Source organism: Bos javanicus, chromosome 24, assembly GCF_032452875.1.
Source record: "Bos javanicus breed banteng chromosome 24, ARS-OSU_banteng_1.0, whole genome shotgun sequence".
Lineage (NCBI taxonomy): Eukaryota > Metazoa > Chordata > Mammalia > Artiodactyla > Bovidae > Bos > Bos javanicus.
In genome coordinates, this window is record NC_083891.1 from 61,337,863 (window position 1) to 61,363,280 (window position 25,418).

General features: G+C 51.0%; 1 protein-coding gene and 1 long non-coding RNA gene across 3 annotated transcripts in view; one reads left to right on the top strand and one right to left on the bottom strand.

Annotated features, from left to right (window-relative positions):
* Window positions 1-25,418, bottom strand: part of BCL2 (BCL2 apoptosis regulator) — a 192,888-nt gene that overhangs the window by 14,701 nt on the left and 152,769 nt on the right. The window lies entirely within an intron of this gene.
* LOC133237831 (uncharacterized) lies at window positions 142-5,275 on the top strand. Its single transcript, XR_009733378.1, has 2 exons — window positions 142-3,604; window positions 5,053-5,275. It is a non-coding gene; the product is annotated as an uncharacterized LOC133237831 (long non-coding RNA).

The window sequence follows — 25,418 nt, forward strand, 5'->3', positions numbered from 1 at the left end:
GGTCACACAGCTGCAGTCAGAACTGTTCAGCCCCTAGGTATGGCTCCAGGCCTGCGGGACTTTGCATAAGGGGTGAAAGGAGGTGCTGGATTTCAGGGCAGGAGACTCAAGGCAGGGTCGGGGCCACACCACGGTGGGTAAGCCTGTGCGTGCAGGCTGGGTGTGGGGCGCAGGGCGCCTCTAGCAGAAGCAGCGCCGTGAGCAGGGAGCACGCACAACTCCGGAGCCCCCCGCCCAGTGGCTCTGCAGTCTGGATCCCCTGGAACACGTGTGGCTTCCTGGAATCCCTCTCTGTGGTTTGGCCCTGGTGGCTGCTCCTGCATGCGCCTCCTCAAGAGCATTCAAAAAGGATGTGCAGAATATATTTTAGAAAACTTAGGAATTTTTGCCTAACTAAAAAATTTATGACATTTTGATTCCACTTGTTTGGCTTAGTATGCATAGAATGCTAGGTTTCTAATTAAAAAAAAAAAAAACAGATATGCAACAAGCAACAAAGGTTTACTATAGGGCACAGGAAACTATAGTCAATATCTTGTAATACCTATCATGGAAAATAATTTCAAAAATAATACATGTGTCACTGAATCGCCTCGCTGTGCACCTGAAACAGCAAGTCAGCCGTGAAAGTGAGAGAGTGGAGGTGGTGGTCGCTCAGTCAGGTCCGACTCTGCGGTCCCATGGACTATACATAAATTAAAAAATAAAAATGACGTGGATAGAGATGTGAGTCCGGAAGGAGAAACTCCTTCCGCCTCCTTGCAGGGTTGTTTCACCGGGACGTCTGGAATGTGAAGCACTTTCCCTGCGTCTCAAAAACCAATCCAGCTTGAGGCCTGTTCAGCACACTAACAAGGGAGACTCCGGCACCTCCCCTGTGGGGAGAGGATTTCGGCCCTTGTGCAGGCTCAGTTCACGGGCTCCGCTGAGTCACAGCGACCGTGTCCCCACCACCCTGTCGCGGGCAGCGCGGGGGGCCGGGAGGCCCAGCCACGGGCACAGACCCCGCCTGGGAGCCCACGCCCAACGCAGACCACGGGCCGTCCTCTCCGCTGACTTCCGCTCGGATGTGTTTTCATGACTGAACAAAGCCAGAGGCCTTTGCATCCCTAGGAAGCTGCCCACGGAGCTTTTTACAAAACCCGTCTGCTTGCTGGGCACGCCATCCTTTCATGTTCCGTTTGTGTCTGGCAGGCTGGACGTTTGCGGGGCGAGTTGGTGATTGTCTCGGTCAGGCCGAACTTCGAAGTGCTTTTTTCATTTTTAAACGATTCAGGAGTGGCAGCTGAGAGAGAGCATGTTCAGGACAAGGCCTCTAAGCAAACTAAAGACGCACAAACGCAGGCAGTGTTAGTCGCTCGGTCGTGTCCGACTCTTGCAACCCCATGGACTGTAGCCCGCCAGGCTCCTCTGTCCATGGGATTCTCCAGGCCAGAATGCTGGAGTGGGTTGCCATTCCCTTCTCCAGGGGATCTTCCCGACCCAGGGATGGAACCCGAGTCTCTTGCATCGCAGGCAGGTTCTTTCCCACCTGAGCCACCAGGGCAGCTCTGAGATGGACAAGCGGAGCACAGTGGCTCGTGTGCAGTGGCTCTCAGCCAAGCCCGCTCCCCGCCGCCCCCAGTACACGAGGCCTGGCATCCTGCCGGCGGGGCACTGGGCAGGGGAGGGGAGCCTCAGTGCTGGTTCCAAGCGGTCCTCTGAGCCCCGCAACCCGCCTGCCTGAGTTTCCCGGGAGAGACTGATGTCCACCCTCTCGGATGTATGGAGGGCTGCATGTGGGCTCTGTGGGACCAGTGCCATCTCGGCGGCCACGGGAAGGCCTGGTGAGGACCTCCCAGCCCTCCTCCTGGCTCAGTGACCCAGCTCGTGGGCACGAAGGGACCTGAAGGTCACAGGAGATGGGGCAGGGTCATGTGAGGCGTCCGTGTGGCCCTCCAGCCACGGTACCTGGAGAGGACGCCGGGCCTGAGATCCTGGCTGGAGTCTGAGCCAGCCGCTGGCTCCAGAATCCTCCGTTAACCCTTGTGGGGTTAAATGCCGGCAGGGGAGTGATGGGCCAACTGGAGAGGGATTTGTGCCGGATAAACGGGCAGAATGAAAATGTCTAATTGTGTGCTTTCTTTGTGAGTTTTCACCTCTGCCAAATTCTTGAAATTCTTAGGCCTTACAATTTTATGTGCTTTCCATTTCCATTTGAACCTGAAACGTCATTTAAATGTCTTCTGAGGTAATCCTCACCTACTCAACTCCCAAAATTGAAAAAAAATTAAGGTTGACTCACACCTGGAGAGTTTTTGAAGGATATCTGACCACAGTCATAAGCTCTTGGTTGATGAATTGCAGATTCAAATAGGTAAGTTTTACTACTTGGTACATCAGCTGGGAAAGGTCATTTTATTAAGGGTCATTTTAAACGTTAAAAATTATAATTTCACTGCCATCATGTCTATAAGACCTTTTATATAAACTTCTATATATAAAATAAGTAATTCCTTTTAGCAACTTTCATATAGTATGTTTGAAAGTTGTTAAAAGAATTGATTTTATAACTTGGTGAGGGATGCTTGTTAATAAGACACCGTGGTGATCGTCTTGCAATGTATACACAGAGTGAATCACCACTGTGCATCTGAAGTGAGGCCGCATTTTACATCGGTCGTATCAATTCAGGACTTCCCCGGCGGTCCAGGGGTTAGGAGTGCGCCTGCCAATGCAGGGGACACAGGTTCGACCCCCCACGAGCCAGAGAGCGAATGAGCCCATGTACCACAGCCGCTGCAGCCCAGCCCTCTGGAGCCTCAGCTCTGAACGAGAGAAACCGCTGCAATGAGACGCTCACGCACCACCTCTAGAGAGCAGCCCCCTGCTCCTTGAAACTAGAGAAAGCCCACCCGCAGAAGGAAGACCCAGCACCGCCAAAACATTAAAAATTTATATTATTTAAAAACATGTAGGATTTGACTGCCATCAAGTCTGTAAGATCTTTGATGAGAGGGTAAGAAATTCCCTAGTTCTAATGTTGAACGAGGGAGCACACCCTCTTGGAGGCAAGAGCCTGAGCAGATGTGTGCCTTTGCTGAGAAGCCCATTGTACCTTCCTTGTTCCCATGACCACCCACACAGTGGGCAAGCTATGGGGTCTGAGCGTCAGCTACCCCAGGCCCAGATCCTCTCCTTGCCGTCAAGGGAGTCTCTGCTCCAGGTTTCAAGGGCCTTATTTGTGGCAGGAAGAGAAAGGCCCCTCCTGTCCTCTGAAGGCCCTTTCCAGTCCTAAAGTTCGTAACTTGAAGATTCTGGGGCTCCATTTGAAGTGTCTGTGCACCAAAAGCAGGCAGAAAAAAGATTACATAATTGGGAGACTGGGCGACATAGTCCACTAGGGACTTCTTGGTTCTCATTAAAAGTTCCAGGGTTGCCATTCCGTCTGTTCTAGGTACAGTGGATGCCTGGATCCTAGAGCTGATCTGGGGGGAGGAAACTGGAAGCTAGGAACATGCTGCTACTCTAGGCGTCAACAGCAAGAAGCACTCAAACCTTCAAGGCACTGGCTTCCCTGGTGGCTCAGCAGTAAAGAACCTGCCCGCCAACGCAGGAGACCCAGGTTTGATCCCTGAGTTGGGAAGATCCCCTGGAGAAGGAATTGTCAACCCACGCTTTGCCTGGGAAATCCCATGGACAGAGGAGCCTGGCAGCTACAGTCAATGGGGTCGCAAAAGAAACACAGCTGAGCAACTAAATACCAACCAACCTACAAGGAACCAGAAATGAGACTCCTGGGCAGGGCCCCTGACGTTCCCACCATCCACTCCTGCTTATAAGTCTGTGCGACAGTGATACAGAACTACATTTCAAATGGAATGAAAACAGATTTCAATAACTCAGAGATGATTTTCCGAAAAACTAAGAGATGCCTTCCCTGGGTATATCCTGCTTCAGTTCAGTTCAGCTCAGTCACTCAGTTATGTCCGACTCTTTGTGACCCCATGGACTGCAGCACACCAGGCCTCCCTGTCCATCACCAACTCCCGGAGTCCACCCAAACCCATGTCCATCGAGTCAGTGATGCTATCCAACCATCTCATCTTCTGTCGTCCCCTTCTCCTCCTGCCCTCAATCTTTCCCAGCATCAGGGTCTTTTCCAATGAGTCAGCTCTTCGCATCAGGTGGCCAAAGTATTGGAGTTTCAGCTTGAACATCAGTCCTTCCAATGAACACCCAGGCCTGATCTCCTTTAGGACGGACTGGTTGGATCTCCTTGCAGTCCAAGGGACTCTCAAGAGTCTTCTCCAACACCACAGTTCAAAAGCATCAGTTCTTCAGCACTCAGCTTTCTTTACAGTACAACTCTCACATCCATACATGACCACTAGAAAAACCATAGCCTTGACTAGATGGACCTTTGTTGGCAAAGTAAGGTCTCTGCTTTTTAATATGCTGTCTAGGTTGGTCATAACTTTCCTTCCCAGGAGTAAGCGTCTTTTAATTTCATGGCTGCAGTCACCATCTGCAGTGATTTTGGAGCCCAGAAAAATAAAGTCAGCTACTGTTTCCACTGTTTCCCCATCTAGTTGCCATGATATCCTGCTTATCACCCATAAATAACACTCACTAGTGGTAACTTTGGATGATCTGTTAGTACCTCAACCAAAGGGATCCTACGGGTTTCATCCGTCCCTCGGATAGCAGGTGGGTGCGTGAGCGCGTGCCGCCAGCGCATGCCCCTTGTGCTCCACTGTGTAGGGGTCTTCGTGACCTTTGGACTGTAGGCTCCACTATCCATGGGATTTTTTAGGCAAGAACACTGATGTGGGTTGCCATTTCCTCCTCCAGGGGATCTTCCCGACCCAGGGATTGAACTTCTGTCTCTTGAGTTGGCAGGCAGGTTCTTTACCGCTGAGCCACCAGTGAACTCAAGGTTGCCTGTTCTTTCTTTCCAGCCCCAGAAATTACAGAGAGAATGCATTCAGTCATTTTCGGGTTATCACGCTGTGGAAAATTTGTTTTTCAATCCAGAAGACTGTTGAACTGGGTTTTTTTTTTTCATTGCAGATAACTCAAAACTGGTTTGGCTCCATGACATCAACCTTGGCACATACGGAGAGCAGAGAACTTTGCCTTGTTTGGAACCGAGAGGAACCTCTACTTTCTCTTTTCCATTTTTATGAAGACAGTATTTTTTCCTTTTAGCTGGATGATGTATACTTTTAACATTCCAGGGGGAAAGTGTCAGTGATATGCAAGTCATAATAAAAGAAAATCAAAAGAAATGCAATTACAAGGGACAAGGAACTTCATCATTTTTAGTATGAAATGCCCAGAGGAAAATCTAATTTTAAAAATTACCGGCACCATATGAAGGAGACAAGAATATACAGAAAGATTTGTTACTTTAAAAATTAACTTAATTCTTAATCTTTCTGGGTCTTGGGCTTTATTTTTAAAGGCCAAAAATTATCATTTGATGTTGGATAAGGAGTAAAGCTCACATCACTGCGATGTGATACTGGGAAGTGACAATGGAATGCCACTGGTCTCTGTTTCTGGCTTGCTGGCTGGAATGCAGCAGGGCACTTAACGAGTTATTAAGAGTGAATGTATATTGAGGATGAAACCATGTCTGTTTCCCATTAATATACAGGTACGTATTAAAAATGAAAACGTGGACTTACCTGGTGGCCCAGTGGTGGTTAAGAATCCACCTGCCTATGCAGGGGAAATGGGTTCAATCCCTGGTCTGGGGAGATCCCACATGCCTCGGAGAAACTGAGCCCACACCACAACTCCCGAGCCCCAGGCACCCTGGAGCCCGAGCTCGGCTGCAAGCGAGGCCACCACCACGAGAAGCCCTGGCAGCAACTGGAGAGTAGCCCCCAGTCAGCCGTTAAGAGAAAGCTCGCGCACAGCAGCCAAGACCAGCACAGCCCAAAATAAAAAATAGTAACAAATAAAGTGTTTTTAATGAAGATGAATATTCATGGGGCACCCTGCAGTTGATAGGACTCTTCCATATCCATCAACTGGCCTGATCCTCCCAACAACTTATAGATAAGTCGTGACTCTTGTCGCCTCTACTAGACGGACGCTCACAAAGAGGTTACTTTTCCAAAGACATACGGTCAGCTGATGGCGGGACCAGGACTCAAACCCAGAATTCTGACACAAAGCAACCCACTCTCCACTATCTCACACGGCCACCCTGATCGGAGTTCTGTGACTCCCAGCTAAACGGGCTTGCACAGAACCAAGATGGCATAAGCTGAATACAGCTGTGATTTGCTTATTTATAACAGCTCTGTCTCTTTGAAAAAGAGACATCATTTAACAATTATGAGACAAAAAATCAAGCTCACTTCTATCATAAATGTTGGCTGACATTAGGGGGCTTTGACTTATTTCTAACCCAGTGAGATTTAATTCTGCCACCCTCAACCCATACTAAGAGAAATTGGAATCATTCATTATTTAGAGGGAGAGTCCAAATAATATTGCAATATCACAGGCTTCCTTTAAAAGCCCTTCTCTTGATGGAATCTCTGATTTTCCTTTCAGGCATGAAAAATAACACTGTTATTATTAGAGGGGCCTGGCCGAGGGTTAGCAGTGAGGAAGGAAGGAGATGGCGTGAATAATATTGATTTCTAACCTTTTATCTAGTTTTTGGTTGGAATCAAATTCAGTGTTCAGCTCCATAGCTTTCTCTATAGTAAGGATTCTCTTGACATAAGGCTTTTAGATTTGAGAAGACAAATTTCCTTTGTCCAGATGTGATTTTTCTGCACTTGGCTGGAGTCAGCCTGAAAGTGGAAGACACAGAGGTCTGGTAGAAAGATTCCTAAGGGTTCTGTCCTTTTCAAGAGTGGATTCCGCAGAAAGCTCTCTGCCCTCATCTGCTAGCAGTGGCCGGTCTAGCAGGCTCAGAGGAGAAGAGAGGCATCGCTTTCCTGTCCACTGCCCGTTATAATGAGTTTTTTCTTTTCTTTTTTATTTTTTTTTGGCAGTACCACATGACTTGCAGGATGTTAGTTCTCTGACCAGGGGTTGAATCTGGGCCCAGAGCAGCAAAAGCACCTAACCACTGGGCCACCAAGGAATTCCTGTTTCTTCTTTTATTGCTCTGTACGTCTACTCTTTGTCCTTCCCTTGTATCTCTTAATGTGCCATCCTTTCACCTTCTCTTTGCATCTGTCTTTGCTCCCATCTAGCTTGTCTCAAGGCACAGCCTTCCCAAGCTATGAAACTACACTACTGAGCCTTTCCTGAACCCCCACAGCCTGGCACAAATTCTAGAACCAGGCTCTGCCCAGGCTTCTAGTGAGGTGTTTTAGGTTGATACACCAACAGTCTCCACGTAGGGATAAACAAGTAGACCCAGATGGGATTCCTAAAAACCCTGAAGCTTAGTAAGCATGTTTTCTTAAAACTTCTGGCAGTAAATGTTTTAGGAATGCTGGAATGCAACATAAAATTTGCTGCCTAGGAAGGCATTACCAAGGTTTCAAGAATGGAGATGAATTCTCCAACCTCCACTGGGTGACTCTTGTCATGTTCTTCTAATTGAACAGGCAATATTCTTCAAAAAGTCCTAAGCCACGTCTCCACTGAGAAGGCAAATGGGCCTCTTTTCAACCTGCCTACACTGAGCCCTCATGGTGGTTTCAATAAACGACTCGAGAAATCATCTCGGTTTCCTCTTCTGTAATGAGATGAGGGACACCCCCTGCTTCTCTTTCACCTCGCTTGCTGCTCAAAGGGAATTTTCCCCCTTCTTGTGCATTTTCTATAAATTAGCCTAGTAGATGGGTCAAATGAATCTGTTCAGACTTCCCCCCAAAATTCCCTTCCCCGCCCTGACAGTATCTGTCCTGACCCTAAGCTGCTTCCCCTTGTGGCTCACCCCCCTGCCATCCCAAGTGCCTGACCGTCTGTCCTACAGGATTTCCCGGGCATCAGCTCGGAGGCCAGTAGGACCTCAGCTCTGAGGTGGACTTGGGGGAGAAGCGCCGTTCCTCCCACCTGGTTGCAGACAAGTGTGCGGGAAGGCAGGAGGGGTGCATGAGAAGGCGGCCCTGGGGCAGGCGTGTCATGGCCACGTGGCCCTTGAGTGGGCTCACGGAGGAGGGGCCGGGGTCTGCAGGCCATCCAGGCCCAGGGGCCTTCGTGCGGGAGCCCCGCGTGAGAGTGGAGGGAGGGGATCCATGTCCGCAAGCAACTCCGGGCCGCTTAGCTTTCCAAACAAAAAGCTCCTGGAAAGGATAGTTGAAATGGACGTCACAGCCTGTTCCATTTCTGGAGGCCCAACCCAAGTTCTCCTCCTTCCCAGCCCTGTGGATACACGCTCATTTCCTTGGCAGCCTTAGATAAAGCTCTTAATGTGATCTGAGTGCCTCAGAGATTAGCATGATTATAAATATGAGTGTTCAAACACAAGCAAGTTGAAACCAAATGCCCCTCAAACACTGGCTCTCTGTGATAGGAAGGTTTTCAGTGGTGCCTTGAGCCCTTGGACAAACGAGCTGGAAAATAGAGTGAAATGGGCCCGCTGGTGAATCCCCAAGGCCAGGCTCCCACACAGCTAGGAGGAGACACAGTCGCTGCCCCCGATGTATACTATCTATGGTGGCTGGCAGCAGAGCTCTTGGCGAGAATCTGAGAAATACTAATTCAGAACTTTGGGCGATACAGAGGCTCTGATCAAAACAGGCGGTCTTTACTCCACAGCCAACCTGCAAAACATCCACTTCACGTTCTAACTGCCTGGTGGGGCTTATGAGAGACTCACTAACCAATAGTTATAAATAGCCATCAAGGAGTTTGTTTATTTAACTAAGAGAAAACACTGTTCAAGATTTTTAAAAACATGCATTTGACACCAAAGAGATGTAACTGCTATGGGCGAAGAAAGAGCACGCCAGACCGAGCCTGCTGTTTTGATGTGGTCACTATTTGCTCAGCAGACCTGCCACTTGGCAACACTCTGTGTGCCCAATTCTAGGTATTTGAAAGTTTAAAAACACACCTCTTTCAAGAAATTTTAAAATGAAAGATTTTTTCATTAATTCGTCAAAACCTTTCCCCAAGTTAGTCCAAAAGCCTGAGATTTTACTTGTCAAGTCATGTGAAGGCAGAAGGGATCCTGATGGCCAGATCTCTTCTTTAATCTCCTAGCACTGGTACCACCAGCTTTTGTCAACCTAACCGGCCAACTTATTTATAGAGCGCTACTCCTAAATGTTAATGATGAAGTGTAAAAAGTGTTCCCAGGAGGCAAAAGGTAGTAACTTAGAAGCCGACTGTCAGCGCCTACAGCTTTTTTTAATGTAAAAAGCTTTTGTTTGGGATGTAACTGATTACCATGTTGTGACAGTTTCAGGTGAACAGCGAAGGGACTCAGCCATGCGTGTACATGTATCCCTTCTCCCCCAAACTCCCCTCCCATCCAGGCTGCCCCTCACATCGAGCAGAGTTCCATGCGCTCTACAGTAGGTCCTTGTTGGTTGTCCATTTAAAATATGGCAGTAGAATCCAGTGTGTGATTGGAAGATACAGTTATGTGGGTCTGGTGAAATTCTAGGACACCCACTGTATCAGGATGGTAGGTGATCAGGGGAAAATGCCTCATCAGTCTTCAGTGTTTTCTACCTACGTATCTGACCATGGAGGGCTTCCCCGGTGGTTCAGCTGTAAAGAATCTGCCTGCAATGCAGGAGACATAGGGGACATGGGTCCAATCCCTGGGTCAGGAAGATCCCCTGGAGGGCATGGGATTCTCTCTGTGGGAGGATCCCATGGACAGAGGAGTCCGGTGGGCTGCAGTCCACGGGGTCACAAAGAGTCGGACTCGACTGAAGGCGGTGAGCACACACAGTCTGACCACGGTGCCTTTGGCCGTGGGTACGGGAGGCTAGCACACCCATGGAACATGGTTCTGCCTGGATGCCAGCTCTCATCCAATACCACGAGATGCCAGTTCTATCCACAGCTAGGCTAGCTCAGAACTGGCATCCAGTCCAGCTGCGTGAAGATCCACCACCTGTCACTCTGTCACCTGAAAACCTATTTCACTTGGCCTCTGATTCTGCACTCCGCCCTTTGCCCCTCGGAGGCGGCGTGATGCTAAGGACAGAGCACACACGTCAGAGGAGACAGAACTGGGCTGCGACCTCAACTCTGCAAACCCCCAGCCGTGTCAACGAGTCGGGTGAGCTTGTTGTTCTCTTTTCTTCCCCCGGAATGCTTCAATCTAACTTGAGAGATGAGATCTTCAACGTCTCGGAGCCTCCATGTCTTAATTCATAAAATACAGAAAAGAAGGCTCTAGTTCGAGTGTTGTCATCAGAATAAATGACTTCTGGAAGCATTTTAGCGTAGGCACTGCCATCAGCCATTGTGAATGCGTCTACTCCCCTCATCTTTCCGCTTAACTGTCAGAGGTCTCAATTTTCCTCTTCTTTCAAAGAAGTGATAGGAAATGCAAATAGGAAAAAAGCCGTGTGGAAAGCTTGAAGCTGGTAAAGTTCTTTTTGCAGGATTTGTAGTTTTTGATTTGAGGATCTTATTAATATTCCCTTAACATCATTAGTCAAGGGAAGTTCTTGAAAAAACCACTCAAACTAAACTCGATACCTCTGAGCCATCAGACCCAAGCCTGCAAGAGCTGTGGAGTCAGAAACAGCTATGCCTTCCCAACCTCAGTGCAGAAGGGCTAGCCCGTCCTCATCAAGCTGGCATTTCCACCCCAACAGAAAAAACTTCTGATTTTTCCTAAGCCATGAGGTCCCCACCTGGAATATTCTATGAGAGCCAGCTACTTCAAAAAGTCAACGGCAGGTCCAGAGGTGGATGGACAGCGGACACAGTCAGGGTAGATGAACCTTCCATAAGACAATATTTAAAAATCATGAGTGGCTCTGGAAAGAGGAAACCTGAATACATATGCTAGAGATATTCATGTAACTTTTACTGGTACCAAAAGGATGAAAACCACTCCTTCGTCACACACCTGAACCTTCCAATTCTGAGCAATTGGAGTTTAGGGACTAAGTCTGGTTTTGGGACAAAAGACAACGCAACACTATATCACAAGATTTATGGAGATGGGCACATACCTTCCCCAAGGAGCTGACACCTCACATCCTTCCTAACAAGTCAGCTACAACCTTGCTAACAGGCTTGTAGGCTGATGGCTCCCAAATTTCTTATGAGCCCCTAATCCTAAATTGTTGTTGTTCAGTCGCTCAGTCGTGTCTGACTCTTTGCGACCCCATGGACTGCAGCACACCAGGCCTCCCTGTCCATCACCAACTCCCGGAGTTTGCTCAAACCAATGTCCATTGAGTCGGTGATGCCATCCAACCATCTCGTTTTCGTCATCTCCTTCTCCTCCTGCCTTCAATCTTTCCCCATCAGGGTCTTTTTCAAGTAAATCCTAATTTAGAATCAAATATATCCACATATCTCAGTGACTTCAAGCCCAGCAATCCCCAAAGGGAGCTCATTAAGCTTTCCTCAATCTGCCTTTAGAAACCCTGTCAGCTCCTCTGAAGCCATAGCCCGGCTAGAAGCCCGAAAGTGACCTTCTTCCCCCTCTCTGGTCCCGCCCACTGCCGCCTGCGACGAGGCCACCTCCTCTTCCTCGGCCCACCGCTGCTGACCCCTCAGCCCTGCTGCCTTGCTCTAGTGCTCCCCGCCTCGCCTTGTCCCTCCAGCCTGCTCCGGGTGCTGCTGCCAGGGAGTGCCCCTCAAACAGCAGAGCAACTGCACCCTTCTCTCTCATTCCCAGGCCCTGAGCGGTTTCCCGTCCACACTGAGCTGGCCCCGCTGACGCCCTCAGCCCCACCTCTCCGCAAGCCCGTCTGCCGCCTTCAGCTCCCTGTGCTGCTGGAAGCATCAGCCCAAAGCCTGGCCTTTCAGCTGACCCCGGCTCACACTGCATTGCCATGCTCCTCAGGACTCTGCCCAGACGCAGAGGATGGACCGGTGGGCCCCGCGGGGGACGGGGAGGCTGGGGCGAACTGGGGGAGCAGCACCGAGAGGCAACAGCTCGCTGGTGGGGAACGGCTGCTCACACGGGGAGGCGGTCAGCGCTCTGCGGCAACCGAGAGGTGGGAGGCACGCGCGCAGCAGGGAGGCGCGCGCGGGAAGGGGCACGTGTGCTCCGGCCAGTTCACGTTGGTGTACAGCGGAAACCAACGCAACATTGTAAAGCAACTCTTCTCCAATTACAATTCTTTAAAAGAGGATGCAAAAGAAACAAGAGACTGCTCAAACACCACCTCTTCTACGAAGCCTTTCTTGACCAAGCCCCACCACCTCCCTACCATGCCCACTTCTCATCCTGCCCATCACCGCCCCCTGGTGAGCCCTCATGTGCCTCCTCTCCCCAAGGGCAGGGCCTGCATCTCATTCACCTTATTCACCAGGTTCCGACGGCGCCTGGCACCGGGTAAAAGCTGTGAAAGGATCTGTGGGATGAATAAATAAATAAATTGGAATCAAGACAATTGAAACAGCTCAATCCGTAAAGACTGTGCCATGCTCCAGGAAGATGGACTCTTGACACACGAAGACTCTCAGGACTGTCTGGAGCTGGGCCCGCGTGGTATGTGGTCGAGTCTAGAGCGCTGAGGCGGATTTCCGAGCCTACGACGTCGTAGCTCTAAGACTCTGCCTGAGATGTCCGATCCCTCTGAGCACGTTTATTCATCTACAGAGACGAGGGCATGGCGCCACTGGCTCGCAGGGCTGGAGTGAGAGCGGCCTTGAGACAACTTTCCCCAGCGGGTCCCTCGGACGGGGCGTGGAGGGCAGGCCTCTCCACCCACAGAGGGCTGAACCGGGCCCTGCGGCCTGGGGCCACGGGACCGAGCACAGCTCCCGCCTCGAGGGACCGGCGCTCCGCCTGAAGCGGCGAGGCGCCCTCACTGGAGAGGCTGAGACGCCGCCCACGAGGCTGATGGTATCAGATGGGTCAGGAAGCCACACACAGCCAGGCTGGCGCGGCGGCGGAGCGGGGCGGGGCTGCGGGCGGGCGGCAGGAGGGGGCGTCCGAGAGGCGCTCCGCCCGCGCCTCTGCTGCCCCCTGTCGGCGCGACGGAGCAGAGGGCGGGCAGGGGGCCTGCCGGCGGCGGGACACCCACCCGGGCCTGCGGAGCCCTCTCCTTTCTGTCCCTGGAGTGCTCGTCACAGCCTCTCTTTTCTGCCCTCAGCGCCCCCTCCACTTTCTCTCTCAGGTCGGAGGTCACCACCGGGGGTCTCCCAGGCCCTGGTGTGGACCATCGATGGGACGGAGAAAGGGCGCTGAGCACGGCCGGGCCTCCGGTTCTCCTGCCCGGCCTGCCCGCGGGTCTCCCCGAGGGGGCCCAGAAGCCTGTTGCCCTGAACGCCTCAGTGAACATTCACTCAGTTAGATGGGCGGCGGCTGCGGACAGAGGGGAGGACGAAGAGTGGACGGCAAGGCCCTCGGGCAGCAGAGGGCTCGTCCATTCAACTTTTCCATTCAAACAGCCCAGCGCTTTCAGCTCACCGAACGCGACTAGGCCGCGGGCCTGGGCCACTCCAGGTAAACCTGTGCTGAGACGGGATTTCCAGCAGAGCCCCTGGCCTTCACGCACTGGACTCCAGGAGAAGCCCCAGCCTCCTCGGGACAACAGAGACACCGGCCGACCTTGCCACTGGGCCCTGGGAGGCAGGCTCGCCCTCCGGGAAGCCCTGCCGCCCAGCCCTGGGGGCTCCCCCAGACGCCAGGCTGGGCGTCCCCCTGCACCTCGCCCGACCTGACGCTGCAAGAATGCCCCCTGTGCTCGCCCGTCCGCCTGAACGTCCAGAAAGAGAAACAAGGCCTGGGAGGCCCTCTCCCGTTCTGCTCAGGAACTGCCAACCTGTGGGTTTCGGAACCGCAAGGGGCTCTTCGCCTGCAGTCCTAACCTCCCCATGTCTTGGACACCCGGAGCCGCGGGTCAGAGCGCTTGCCCAGAGGCAGCTCAGGGCTGGAGGAGCGAACCCTGATGGTCGGCCAGCCGTCTTCTCCTCCATTTTCTCTTCCCTGCGCTGGCTGCTTGGTGAGAAAAAGACACAGCGGCGACTCACGTGAGCCCAAGCTGGAGGCCACCCTCCGACACACAGACAGTCCTGAAGCTGTTAATAAATAAAGCCTTCACACAAGTAAACAATTACATTAATTGTGGCTCTGACGGTTTTATCCCCAAGGAACCAAGTCCTCAACTGGGGTTAGGAAGAAGACAAAGGAAGCAAGAAAACGGAGTCCCAGAGAAGTGAAATGTCAGCCAGCATGGACGACAGGACCAGACACCTCATGATGTAAAGGGTGGCCCCAGGGCACAAGGGGCCCTCAGTGAGTGTCACCCAATACGTCTGGACTGTGAGAGACGGCGTATCCCATGGAAATCCCTCACCTGGGTGGGGTTGGTCCGTAAAACAACAGAAGAGGCAACTGAACAGAGCCCCCAGAGGGGCTCCCCCAGCTGGCTCTGCGATGCTGTTTTCAGTGAAAATTAGTACTGGCTGCTTCCGGCTTTCACCTTGAACTCAGCTGACTGTATCTTCCCTCACTCGTTATAATGGTAACACCGTGTACGGCGTAAAGGTCACACCTGTGTTTATACGTCATATGTCATCAAAATACCGTGAAGAGAACACTATGTGGTCTCAATCAGAAGATCAAAAAGAAAAAAAGAAGAGCAAGAGGCAGGCCCAGCTTCTGACGCAGGGCATCTTGGCTCTTCTCGAACCCCATCCCGGGGCCCACCGAGGCCACCAGAGGTGGTCAGGCCAAGTACACACTGTTTATTGACAGAGATACAAACTGCACCTGCCTGGTTTCAGGGTGACCAGGGAATTTCCAATCTGGATACGAGAAAACTTTTACACTGTACCCATTCTTTTTTTCTTTCAAAAGCCAAAATTAGAAAGAAAACAAACATATTTGGGGCTCAACGTAGCAGGAAAAAGAAACTCAGAGGTCAAGAGATTTCATAAGAAAAGCTCTGACCGGGTCTCACCTCACCTGGCCTAGAGTCCAGGGGTCCTGGGATTGGGGTGGGAGCAGGCTGTGGCCCCCCCAGGGCCCTGGGAGGCTAGCTGTCCTCAGAAAGGTGCCCAGGTAGAGGTGCCCCTGGTTCCCCCGCTGCAGGAGCGGGTCACGAGGACGCCGGGGGAAGGAGGGCAGAGGATTCCTGGAGGAGCGTTTTTCAAGTCTACCCTGGTAGTGCCTTGAGGTGCAATTAATAAGTAACTGCCAAGAACAACTGGACAGGAGGCACTTAGCCACTGCCTCCCTCGGCCAACGCAGAAATAACCCGATACTGTTTACCTGGCCGCCTGGTGACCCGGCCCTCGCAGGCATCTCGCTAATTAGCATATTCCCGGTAGCCCAGGCCTCGGACTGGCTGTCACACACTCTCCTACATTCCAGGCCTCAGTCCCCTCGCTGCGGGGGCCCTCCAAGCCCCCCAGGCGGTCTGCCAGCCACTCAGGGGACAGTGAGATCCGTTCCTCCCTCCAGGGGCCCTTCCACCTGTGGGCACACCGGCTTCTAGCCCCAGGGTCCAAGACCCACATCCATCTTCAAGAAGGCATCCTCCGAAGCGGTGTGGGAAAAAAGCTTTTTTGCTTGAGAATCACCTTGTATTGTACTGACTTGGAAACAGGTCAGTCAGCTTCCCTACAACCAGGTTGTAACTGAAACCAATCAGTCTTCATCAACACGCAAGATGCCAGGAGTGCTTTATAAAGCTGCCGGCAGCATCCGGGCAGTCGTGGGTCATTCAGTTTGCGTGAGGTCATTCAGGTTATGAGATACGGGATGAATCCATGATCTAAGACCATGTGAAGATAGGTTTATACTCGGGTGATTTTTTTTTTAAGTACCTCAGTTGGGTTCTTTTCTCCCAGGCAGTGAAAATCAAGTTATCCTCTGCCCCGCCTTCTCCAGCCCCTGATTCTAAAGAGAGCTGAGGAAAATAAACTAAAGAGAGCTGGCATCAAGTCAGACTTAAACAAAACAGAGGTAGGGCTGGGCAAGTGATTTTCACCAAAATCACAAAAACACAACTGAAAGAGAACTATTCTTAAGAAAGACTCATGTACCATAAAAGGGGAATTTCCAGAAGCCTCTCATATTAGCAATTCGCTCTTCCATTCCCTTCCTCTCTAGTTTCAAGATGAGATGATGACAAAAAGTCTGACTTGTCAGAAGGAAAAAAAAAAAAAACACATGAAACTCCGTATACAAACGTGTAAACGGACAGAGTTGACACTTGTGGGAATTTCCACACCTGTTCTTCTGAGCGGCCATAAAGAGAAGAGAAGAGAGAGAGAAAGCAAAGGGAAGATTTGCCCCTCACCCACATTCATTCTGAGTCGTGAACGCTGTTTTCTTACTTTTAAATAAATATCACTACTTACTGAGCACATGTTTTGTTTTTCTTGTGGGGCAAAAATAGTTTCCCCAAGTAAAAGTTCTGAAATGGATTCTTTTTTTTTTTTTTTCAGAAACTGACATAGCTGGGAATTTTCTGAAAACTGCAAGTGTATATGTTTCTCCTTTCACTTTCCATTTTTACACAAGCATTGGAGGCCAACATGCACTGGCTCATTTCAGTAGATTGTTCCAGAGCGTGGGGAAGGACACCATCCCAGGGGATGAGGGGACATTTCTTGGGCATTTGTTTTCCATAAGGCCTGGGATATCTGGTACTGTGGGGGAGTCAGATTCAGGAAACAGAAGAAAAAAGTCCAATTGAATAGGGAAATAAGCCAAACAAAAATGGACATCAAGATAACAAACCACATATGAAAACACAGACGCATGCACATAAGCAGCTGTAGCTTCTACGAGCTGGGCTGAACCTGCTCACCTTGCAAAGATTTCCCGCACGGGGCGGTGGGGTGGGGAGGGGAGACTGCCCACGTATAGTTCTTAGTTTCTACTGGCCAGCTCTTAATGTTTTTGAAATCCCTTTCAGTGGAGTCATTTACATCATGTCCACTTTTTATTTTTTCCACACCCAAGCCACTTTATTAATCTTAAACATTTTCCTGGAGGTGTAATTTACCTATAGAAAAATGAACATTTGTGTGTGTGTATACAGTTGGATGGATCTGGACTAAAAGTGGAAGCCACTCCCCTCTGAAGATATGGACGCTTTTCCATCCTCCCGGAAAGATCCCTTGAAGCCATTTCAGTTTGAAAATTATTTGCATCTGAATGTTTCAGCATGGAGATGATCAGAGCCAAATGTGTGGGAAGCCAGCCTCATCATCAATCATTTACTGCAGACATAGCTTGTGAAGGTTCCGGAGACGCGAGGTGAGCCTGCACGGACACGCTGGCAGGGATGGGCGTTTGTAAGAGATGCCAAGGGACTTTTCAGGGACAACAGCACGTGGGCCCTTCTCAGCAGCCCTGCTGGCAACCTGACCATGCCACTGGAGACCCAGAACGTTTCTTTTCTGGTTCTGTTCTTCAGGCATCGGGGTTAACGTGTTTAGAAAGAGGGAAGTTGAGGCGGGATAGTCAAATCGACCATATTCTCAAAGGAGCAGAGACTCTCTCTGACAGGGAGGGTGCGACCACGGCTCTGAGCACTCTTTTCCAAAATTCTATTGCAACATCGAAAGAGGAGTTCACATGACCGGGCAAATTAGACATTTTCTCCACATTTCCTGTTTCCCAAACTTCCGAGGAGACTTCAGGGGAATGTCTGGCCCGGAGTCACCAATTCAGGGTGAGGGACAGAGACTCTGTTTTTCGAGGATGCAGCCCTACTGGCAAGGGCGGGGGCGGGGCTGGGAGAAGAAACAAGGCCAAAGGCACTTCCTTTGGGGAGCGTGGAGGGGTGCCCCGACCCACTGAACCCGAATTCTGGCAGAGAGGCCAGGGGCAGAAGACCAGACGAAGCAGGAGCCGCACCTCTAGTCTCGTTTCTCACGAAGGGCGGAGCTGCTTCATGGACATTTGAATCGGACGCCTTCAAAGCAAAAACAGAGTTAAAAAAAGTCCTAACATACTATGCAGAAAGCAGGTGTTTTGTTTTTTTTTTTCTAAATCACTTTTCCAAAATGGTACCCCGAGGTAATCCTTTCTTAAATCTTCCAGCAATCAAAACAATGTGGTTACAAAAGTTTACAACTTTAAAACCTTTCAAAGGTCACCTCCCTGCCTCACATCCTCTCATATAAGAGCATAACGGATATTTTGAGTCACACATATTGTTCTTTGTTCAATTTGCATTTGGTGAAATCCCTCCTTTGGGCTAATTTAGCAAGCAGTGCCTTGGCCTCCCTTGGTGATTGTTCTCTCGTCTTCTCTATTTTTTGCGTGTGTCAAAAAAGTTGAGACTCCCAACGGAGCCAATGAGGGGCAGCCTTTGTCCCTGAAGTGCTCTTTTTGCTCAGATGGTTTTTCCACCTTGCTTGGGATGGAATTCCTTCTCCTTCACGGCTCCGCTGAGGTTCCTGTCCTCCAAGACCCTCACAGACCTCCTCTCCTTGGCCCCTCCAGACCTGACCTCTTGTCCATCCGACACACTGCTCCATATTTCAGGCTCAGATGCTTGGTCTCCACCATCTGACTGTTACTGAAGGCCTCAATCAAGAGTTCTCACCGGTGCTCGGTGACAGCCTGGAGGGACTGGTGGGGAGGGGGCTGGGAGAGGCTTTAGGAGGGAGGGGACACCGGTGTGCCCGTGGCAGACTCATACGGATGTTCAGCAGAGGCCGTCACAACATCTCGAGTCCTCATCCTCCAAGCCACATGTGTAGATACACACGCGTTCTTGGGACTTCCCTGGTGATCCAGGCATGAAGCCTTCACCTTCCAAAGCAAGGGCTGCAGGTTCCATCCCTGGTCAGAGAGAACAGGTGCCTCAAAGCCAAAGCCCCAAACATAAAACAGAAGAATTGCAACCAGTTCAATAAAGACGTTAAAAATGGTCCACAACGACGACAACAACAACAGTCTCAAAAAAAATGGAAGAGCCGTTGTGCCGAAGTGAGACTGTATGAGGAAGACAGGAGCCATTGTGCCGAAGTGAGACTGTATGAGGAAGACTGGAGTCGTTGTGCCGAAGTGAGACTGTATGAGGAAGACAGGAGCCGTTGTGCCGAAGTGAGACCGTATGAGGAAGACTGGAGCCGTTGTGCCGAAGTGAGACTGTATGAGAAAGACTGGAGTCGTTGTGCCGAAGTGAGACTGTATGAGGAAGACTGGAGCCGTTGTGCTGAAGTGAGACTGTATGAGAAAGACTGGAGTCGTTGTGCCGAAGTGAGACTGTATGAGAAAGACAAGAGCCGTTGTGCCGAAGTGAGACTGTATGAGGAAGAATGGAGTCGTGCCAAAGTGAGACCGTATGAGGAAGACAACAGTCGTTGTGCCGAAGTGAGACTGTATGAGGAAGACAACAGTCGTTGTGCCGAAGTGAGACTGTATGAGGAAGACTGGAGTCGTTGTGCCGAAGTGAGACTGTATGAGGAAGACAAGAGTTGTTGTGCCGAAGTGAGACTGTATGAGGAAGACTGGAGCCGTTGTGCCGAAGTGAGACTGTATGAGAAAGATTGGAGTCATTGTGCCGAAGTGAGACTGTATGAGGAAGACTGGAGTCGTTGTGCCGAAGTGAGACTGTATGAGGAAGACTGGAGTCGTTGTGCCGAAGTGAGACTGTATGAGGAAGACAACAGCCGTTGTGCCGAAGTGAGACTGTATGAGGAAGACTGGAGCCGTTGTGCCGAAGTGAGACTGTATGAGGAAGACAGGAGCCGTTGTGCCGAAGTGAGACCGTATGAGGAAGACTGGAGTCGTTGTGCCGAAGTGAGACCGTATGAGAAAGACTGGAGTCGTTGTGCCGAAGTGAGACCGTATGAGAAAGACTGGAGTCGTTGTGCCGAAGTGAGACCGTATGAGGAAGACAAGAGTCGTTGTGCCGAAGTGAGACCGTATGAGGAAGACAAGAGTCGTTGTGCCGAAGTGAGACCGTATGAGGAAGACAAGAGTCGTTGTGCCGAAGTGAGACCGTATGAGGAAGACTGGAGCCGTTGTGCCGAAGTGAGACTGTATGAGGAAGACAGGAGCCGTTGTGCCGAAGTGAGACTGTATGAGGAAGACAGGAGCCGTTGTGCCGAAGTGAGACTGTATGAGGAAGACTGGAGCCGTTGTGCCGAAGTGAGACTGTATGAGGAAGACAGGAGCCGTTGTGCCGAAGTGAGACTGTATGAGGAAGACTGGAGTCGTTGTGCCGAAGTGAGACTGTATGAGAAAGACTGGAGTCGTCGTGCCGAAGTGAGACTGTATGAGGAAGACTGGAGTCGTCGTGCCGAAGTGAGACTGTATGAGGAAGACAAGAGCCGTTGTGCCGAAGTGAGACTGTATGAGGAAGACAGGAGCCGTTGTGCCGAAGTGAGACTGTATGAGGAAGACAAGAGCCGTTGTGCCGAAGTGAGACTGTATGAGGAAGACAAGAGCCGTTGTGCCGAAGTGAGACTGTATGAGGAAGACAAGAACTGTTGTGCCAAAGTGAGACTGTATGAGAAAGACTGGAGTCGTTGTGCTGAAGTGAGACTGTATGAAAAAGACTGGCCAAACATGGAACCGATCCCAGCACCCCTGCTCCAGGGTGGGGGTCCCGCTGGCGGAGAGGCTCAGCCGCAGCTCCAGCACAGGGCAGCGAGCTCTCAGGCCAGAGACTCACTCTTCCCACCAGATGCACCATGCACGCCAGCTGTCACGGGAGGCCTGAGGGCTTTATGAGGCTGCCTGTTCACTCCCCCGGCTTCATGTGGAAGCCAGCGGTGCTTGGCTTTTAGAAACATATTTCTTTCTCTATGAGTAATTTAAAAGTGACTCATGCTCAGCTTCACCAGCCAGGGCATGTGACCCGCGGTGCTGGGTGAGTGTATCTATAGATGTGTAAACCGAAGCAGTTCTTAGAACACAGCCTCCCCCTCCCACGTGCTGTTTATTTCCCTCTACTTCACAGGCACTGAGCGATGATACAGATGAGCTGCTGGGGACCGCCCGCTCCCCACTCAAGGCTGGAATGGGCCCATGAGGAGGAAACAAAACACAGCTTCCAACAAGAGCAAAGACAAGACCGGAGGAGGCAAGAGCGGGGCAGATGGGCCAGCAAACTTCCTTCGCATGAGCAGATGATCATGGAGCTCTGAGCAAAGCCCAGGAAGACGCAGGACGACGAGCGTTCACCTGAGCAAGCAGCACCCTCTCTCTGCGTCCTAGTCGAGATTTCAGACGTAAAAAAGTAGAGACCGCAGCCTCGCCACCTCCAAGCAAGCCACCACGGCCTTTCCTAAAACAGAAGAGTGTTCCTGGGGTCTGTGGTGGCTGGTAACTCACGTCGGGGGAAAAGCCTAATGCCTCCAGCTCGTCTTTGTCACTGGAGGATGCGCAGGGCCGGAGTGGGGACGCTGCGGGAAGGGCCTCGGGAGACACAGCTGCCAAGCTCGCAGAGAGCCTGCAGAGAGCTCCTTCTCACTTCCTTTTCTCTAGACAACCACGTCTGAACACTCATTTGCCTGCTCTGTGAAGACCTCCGCAGTCTGGCCTCTCTCGCTTGACTTCCCGGTGCCGTCTGCGCTCACTGTGCGGTTCGCCCTCGGCCTGGGCCTGCCCTCGCTGCTTCCTCACCGAGCCGAGCCCGTCCCCCAGATTCCCACCCGCCCCCTCCGAGCCCCCCAACACACTTCACCCCTGCCTCCACCGCCCAACTCCCTGTCACCTTACCACCTCCATCCCGCAAGTCTGCACCCTGTTTCCAAACTCGGATCATCCTTCCAGGAGCCTGGCTTGGCCACCCAGGCCAGCTGGCTTAAGTGCCTCCATCTCTGGAAGGCCTACCACACGTCACCTGTCTGCCCTCCAGCTCCACTTGAGGCCAGACAGTCATGTTTGTCCAGTTGGACTGCAGAGTCTTTGAGGAGGGGCATCCTGCTTTTTGTTCCCATTTATCCCCACAGTACTGAACCCCACAGCAATGGGGCATCCTGCCTTTTGTTCCCATTTATCCCCACAGTACTGAACCCCACAGCAATGGGCATGCAAAGTTCCCAGTTAAAAGAAATACTTTATTTTGGCCAAAAAAGTATTATATGTGAGGTCTTACCCCACCTTAAACCCTCAGCTGGGAGGTCAACTTCACTATGCATCCTAAGTGGAGGCCATGTGGAGAGGAACAAATGCCCCAAATCTTCAACAAAACGACAAACATCAGCATAACAGGTACTCCAGAGCACTGTGCCCAAGCATGCATCCAAGCATTTAGCAAACGCCAGTTTATCTAGAGGCAGCAGATACTGTTAGAACCCCGCTTCTCACAGGAGAAGACTGAGGCAGAATAGGTGACTCATATAAAGCCACATGTTTGGAAAGTGGATCCATGGCTGGATTCAAGCTCAGGTCGTGAGACTCCAGGCTGCGCTCCTAGGTGCTATGCTGAATTCCCATTAACAAGTATGTTTGAGGTATCTGTCTTCTACACGGGTATCTTGCCCCAGTTGCTGCTGCTGCTGCTGCTAAGTCGCTTCAGTCATGTCTGACTCTGTGCGACCCCATAGATGGCAGCCCACTAGGCTCCTCTGTCCCTGGGATTCTCCAGGCAAGAACACTGGAGTGGGTTGCCATTTCCTTCTCCAATGCATGAAAGTGAAAAGTGAAAGTGAAGTCGCTCAGTCGTGCCCGACTCTTAGTGACCCCATGGACTGGAGCCCACCAGGCTCCTCCGTCCATGGGACTCTCCAGGCAAGAGCACTGGAGTGGGTGTCATTGCCTTCTCCATTGCCCCAGTTAGGTATGCTAACATCACTCAAGTGATGGTTAAGTATCATCCTGCAGGGAAACTCTTAAAAAGAGAAGCGTGGTTCTATGGGAGCTAAACAAATAGCATCTCTCTGCACGTTGGTTTATTCTTTACTTGGCTGTGTCAGGGCCTTCGCTTTGGGGCATGGACTCTCTAGTTGCGGCACGCAGGCTTGGTTGCTCTGCAGCACGTGGGATCTTAGATCCCAAGAAAGAGAAAGCCAAAGTGCTAGTCACTCAGTCTTCTCCAAGTCTTCGTGACCCCATGGACACCAGGCTCCTCTGTCCATGGGATTCTCCAGGCAAGAATACTAGAGTGGGTTGCCATTCCCTTCTCCAGGGGATCTTCCTGACCCAGGGATTGAACCCAGGTCTCCTCCATTGCAGGCGGATTCTTTACTGTCTGAGCTAGCAGGGAAGTCCCTTAGCTCCCAAAAGTAAGTGAAAGCCACTCAGCTGTATCTGACTCTTTGCGACCCCATGGGCTATACAGTCCGTGGAATTCTCTAAGCCAGAACACTGGAATGGGTTGCCTTTCCCTTCTCCAAGGGATCTTCCCAACCCAGGGACTGAACCGGGGTTTCCCACGTTGCAGGCGGGTTCTTTACCAGCTGAGCCACCAGGGAAGCCCAAGTGGTGTTAGTGGTTAAAAAAAAAAAAAACCCCGCCTGCCGATGCGAGAGACATAAGAGACACCGGTTTGATCCCTGGGTTGAGAAGATTCCCCTGGAGAAGTAAATGGCAACCCACTCCCGTATTCCTGGCTGGAGAATCCCATGGACAGAGGAGCCTGGTGGGCTACAGTCCATGGGGGTCGCAAAAAGTTGTACATGACTGATGACTAAGCACACACACACCATTTAGTTCCCAACCAGGGATCAGATCCGAGTCTCCTGCATTGCAAGGCAGATTCTTAACTACTGGGCCACCAGGGAAGTCCTGAAAGAGCAAAAGAGCATCTTTAAAGTAAAGGGAGTAAAATCTCCCAGTCCATCCCAGGGACCCTGCAGAACGGCTCTGACCATGCTTAGCAGAAATACTAGGTTCAAACCTCTGGGCCACCTTGAGGGAGCATCCCCTTCAGGCCAATGTGACTATCCACCCATCAGAATCACCCCCAAATCCTTAATTTCTCCACATAAAGAAACCTAATACAACCCAAATCATAGCTGCTGTTAGATCTGTTTACTGCATTTTCAGTATGATCTTGCAGGCCCACACATGGCCTGCTTGGGAACCCCAGATTAGGTTCAAGAAGAAAAACCTCATCGTGGTGGTCAAATCATGGCAGGAAATGATGCCACCAGCAATTATTCATGTATTAGCAGTTGCTTAAGTACCATAAGGCTTTTAGGGGAAAAGACTGTGAGCCACTGGTTGGAAATGAAGCCCCATTATTAATGTAGTCAAGCAATTCAGCTGGATTCAATAAAATAAAAAGCCCTGCCCAGACCAGTGTCTGTAGTAGAAGATGCTAAGAGCTATTTTTTTTAAAAATCTGGTTTTATTGAATCCAGGCTTTATACACAGCATTCCTTCTTCCCGAATGGCTGAAAAATCATCCGTGCATTGCAAGCCATTGAGAGGAAATGGACTTAAACTGTATCAGGAAAGTACAGTTAGATTTAAGGAGAGCGCTTCATAATATTCCAGGCGATGGAAACCATGGGAGCCCTGGATATGCTGTCAAAACAGGCGGTGAAATCCTCCTTTATCAACTCAGTTCAGGTTCTAAACCGTTCCTGGGAGCTGCTGTGTGGCAGGCCCCCTCCCGGCCGTGGCAGGCCCTGAACAGCCCCCAGGCAAACAAGCTGTGAGCCCTGCTCGCGAGGGATTTACAACCAGGAGGAGGAGACGGGCATTAGGGGCCGACCAGCTCTGGCAGAAGCTGTCTCGTTTGGACGAACATATTTGCTATAATTCTGTCTGTGTGTTTCTCTATCCCTCTCCCTGGACTCATTGCTGTCACTTTTTACGTCTCTGGCTCCGTCTTCATTGTTCTGGGACAGTTTTATCCCCATCTCCTAGGCCCCAAGCCTCAGAACTCTCAGGCCTGGGGAGCCCTCAAGAATCACCTGTGTTTATCCCTCCAACTACAGCCTTGGCCAACTGGTCCCCTGTCTCTACCGCCCTGCTCGGTGGCCGGGATCTCAGTGGTCAGTAACGCAGGAGACCCTGCTGATCCCCAGTCTCACTCAGCCTCATGGTCTTCACAAGCTGAAAAGAAGCCGTGGGAATACTTTATTCCTTGGGTGAAGGCATCAGGCCAGGTGTGTTTCACATGTTCCTGCTCGACAAACATTTACAGAATGCCAAGAGCCAGGTACAGGCTTCCGTGGTGGCTCAGACGGTAAAGAATCTGCCTGCAATGCAGGAGACACAGGATCAATCCCTGGGTTAGAAAGATCCCCTGGAGAAGGGAACTGCAGCAGCGGGAAGAAAGGCAGGATTAGGTGAGACGCTGGACTAGAGGGCCTTCAGGTCTGGCAAAGGAATAGAAAAGACCTTAGCCCCAGGGAAAGTGCGGATAACAACCAAACTATACGACGAGGTTACAGAACACAGATGACTCCCAGGGAAGCTCTAACTGAGT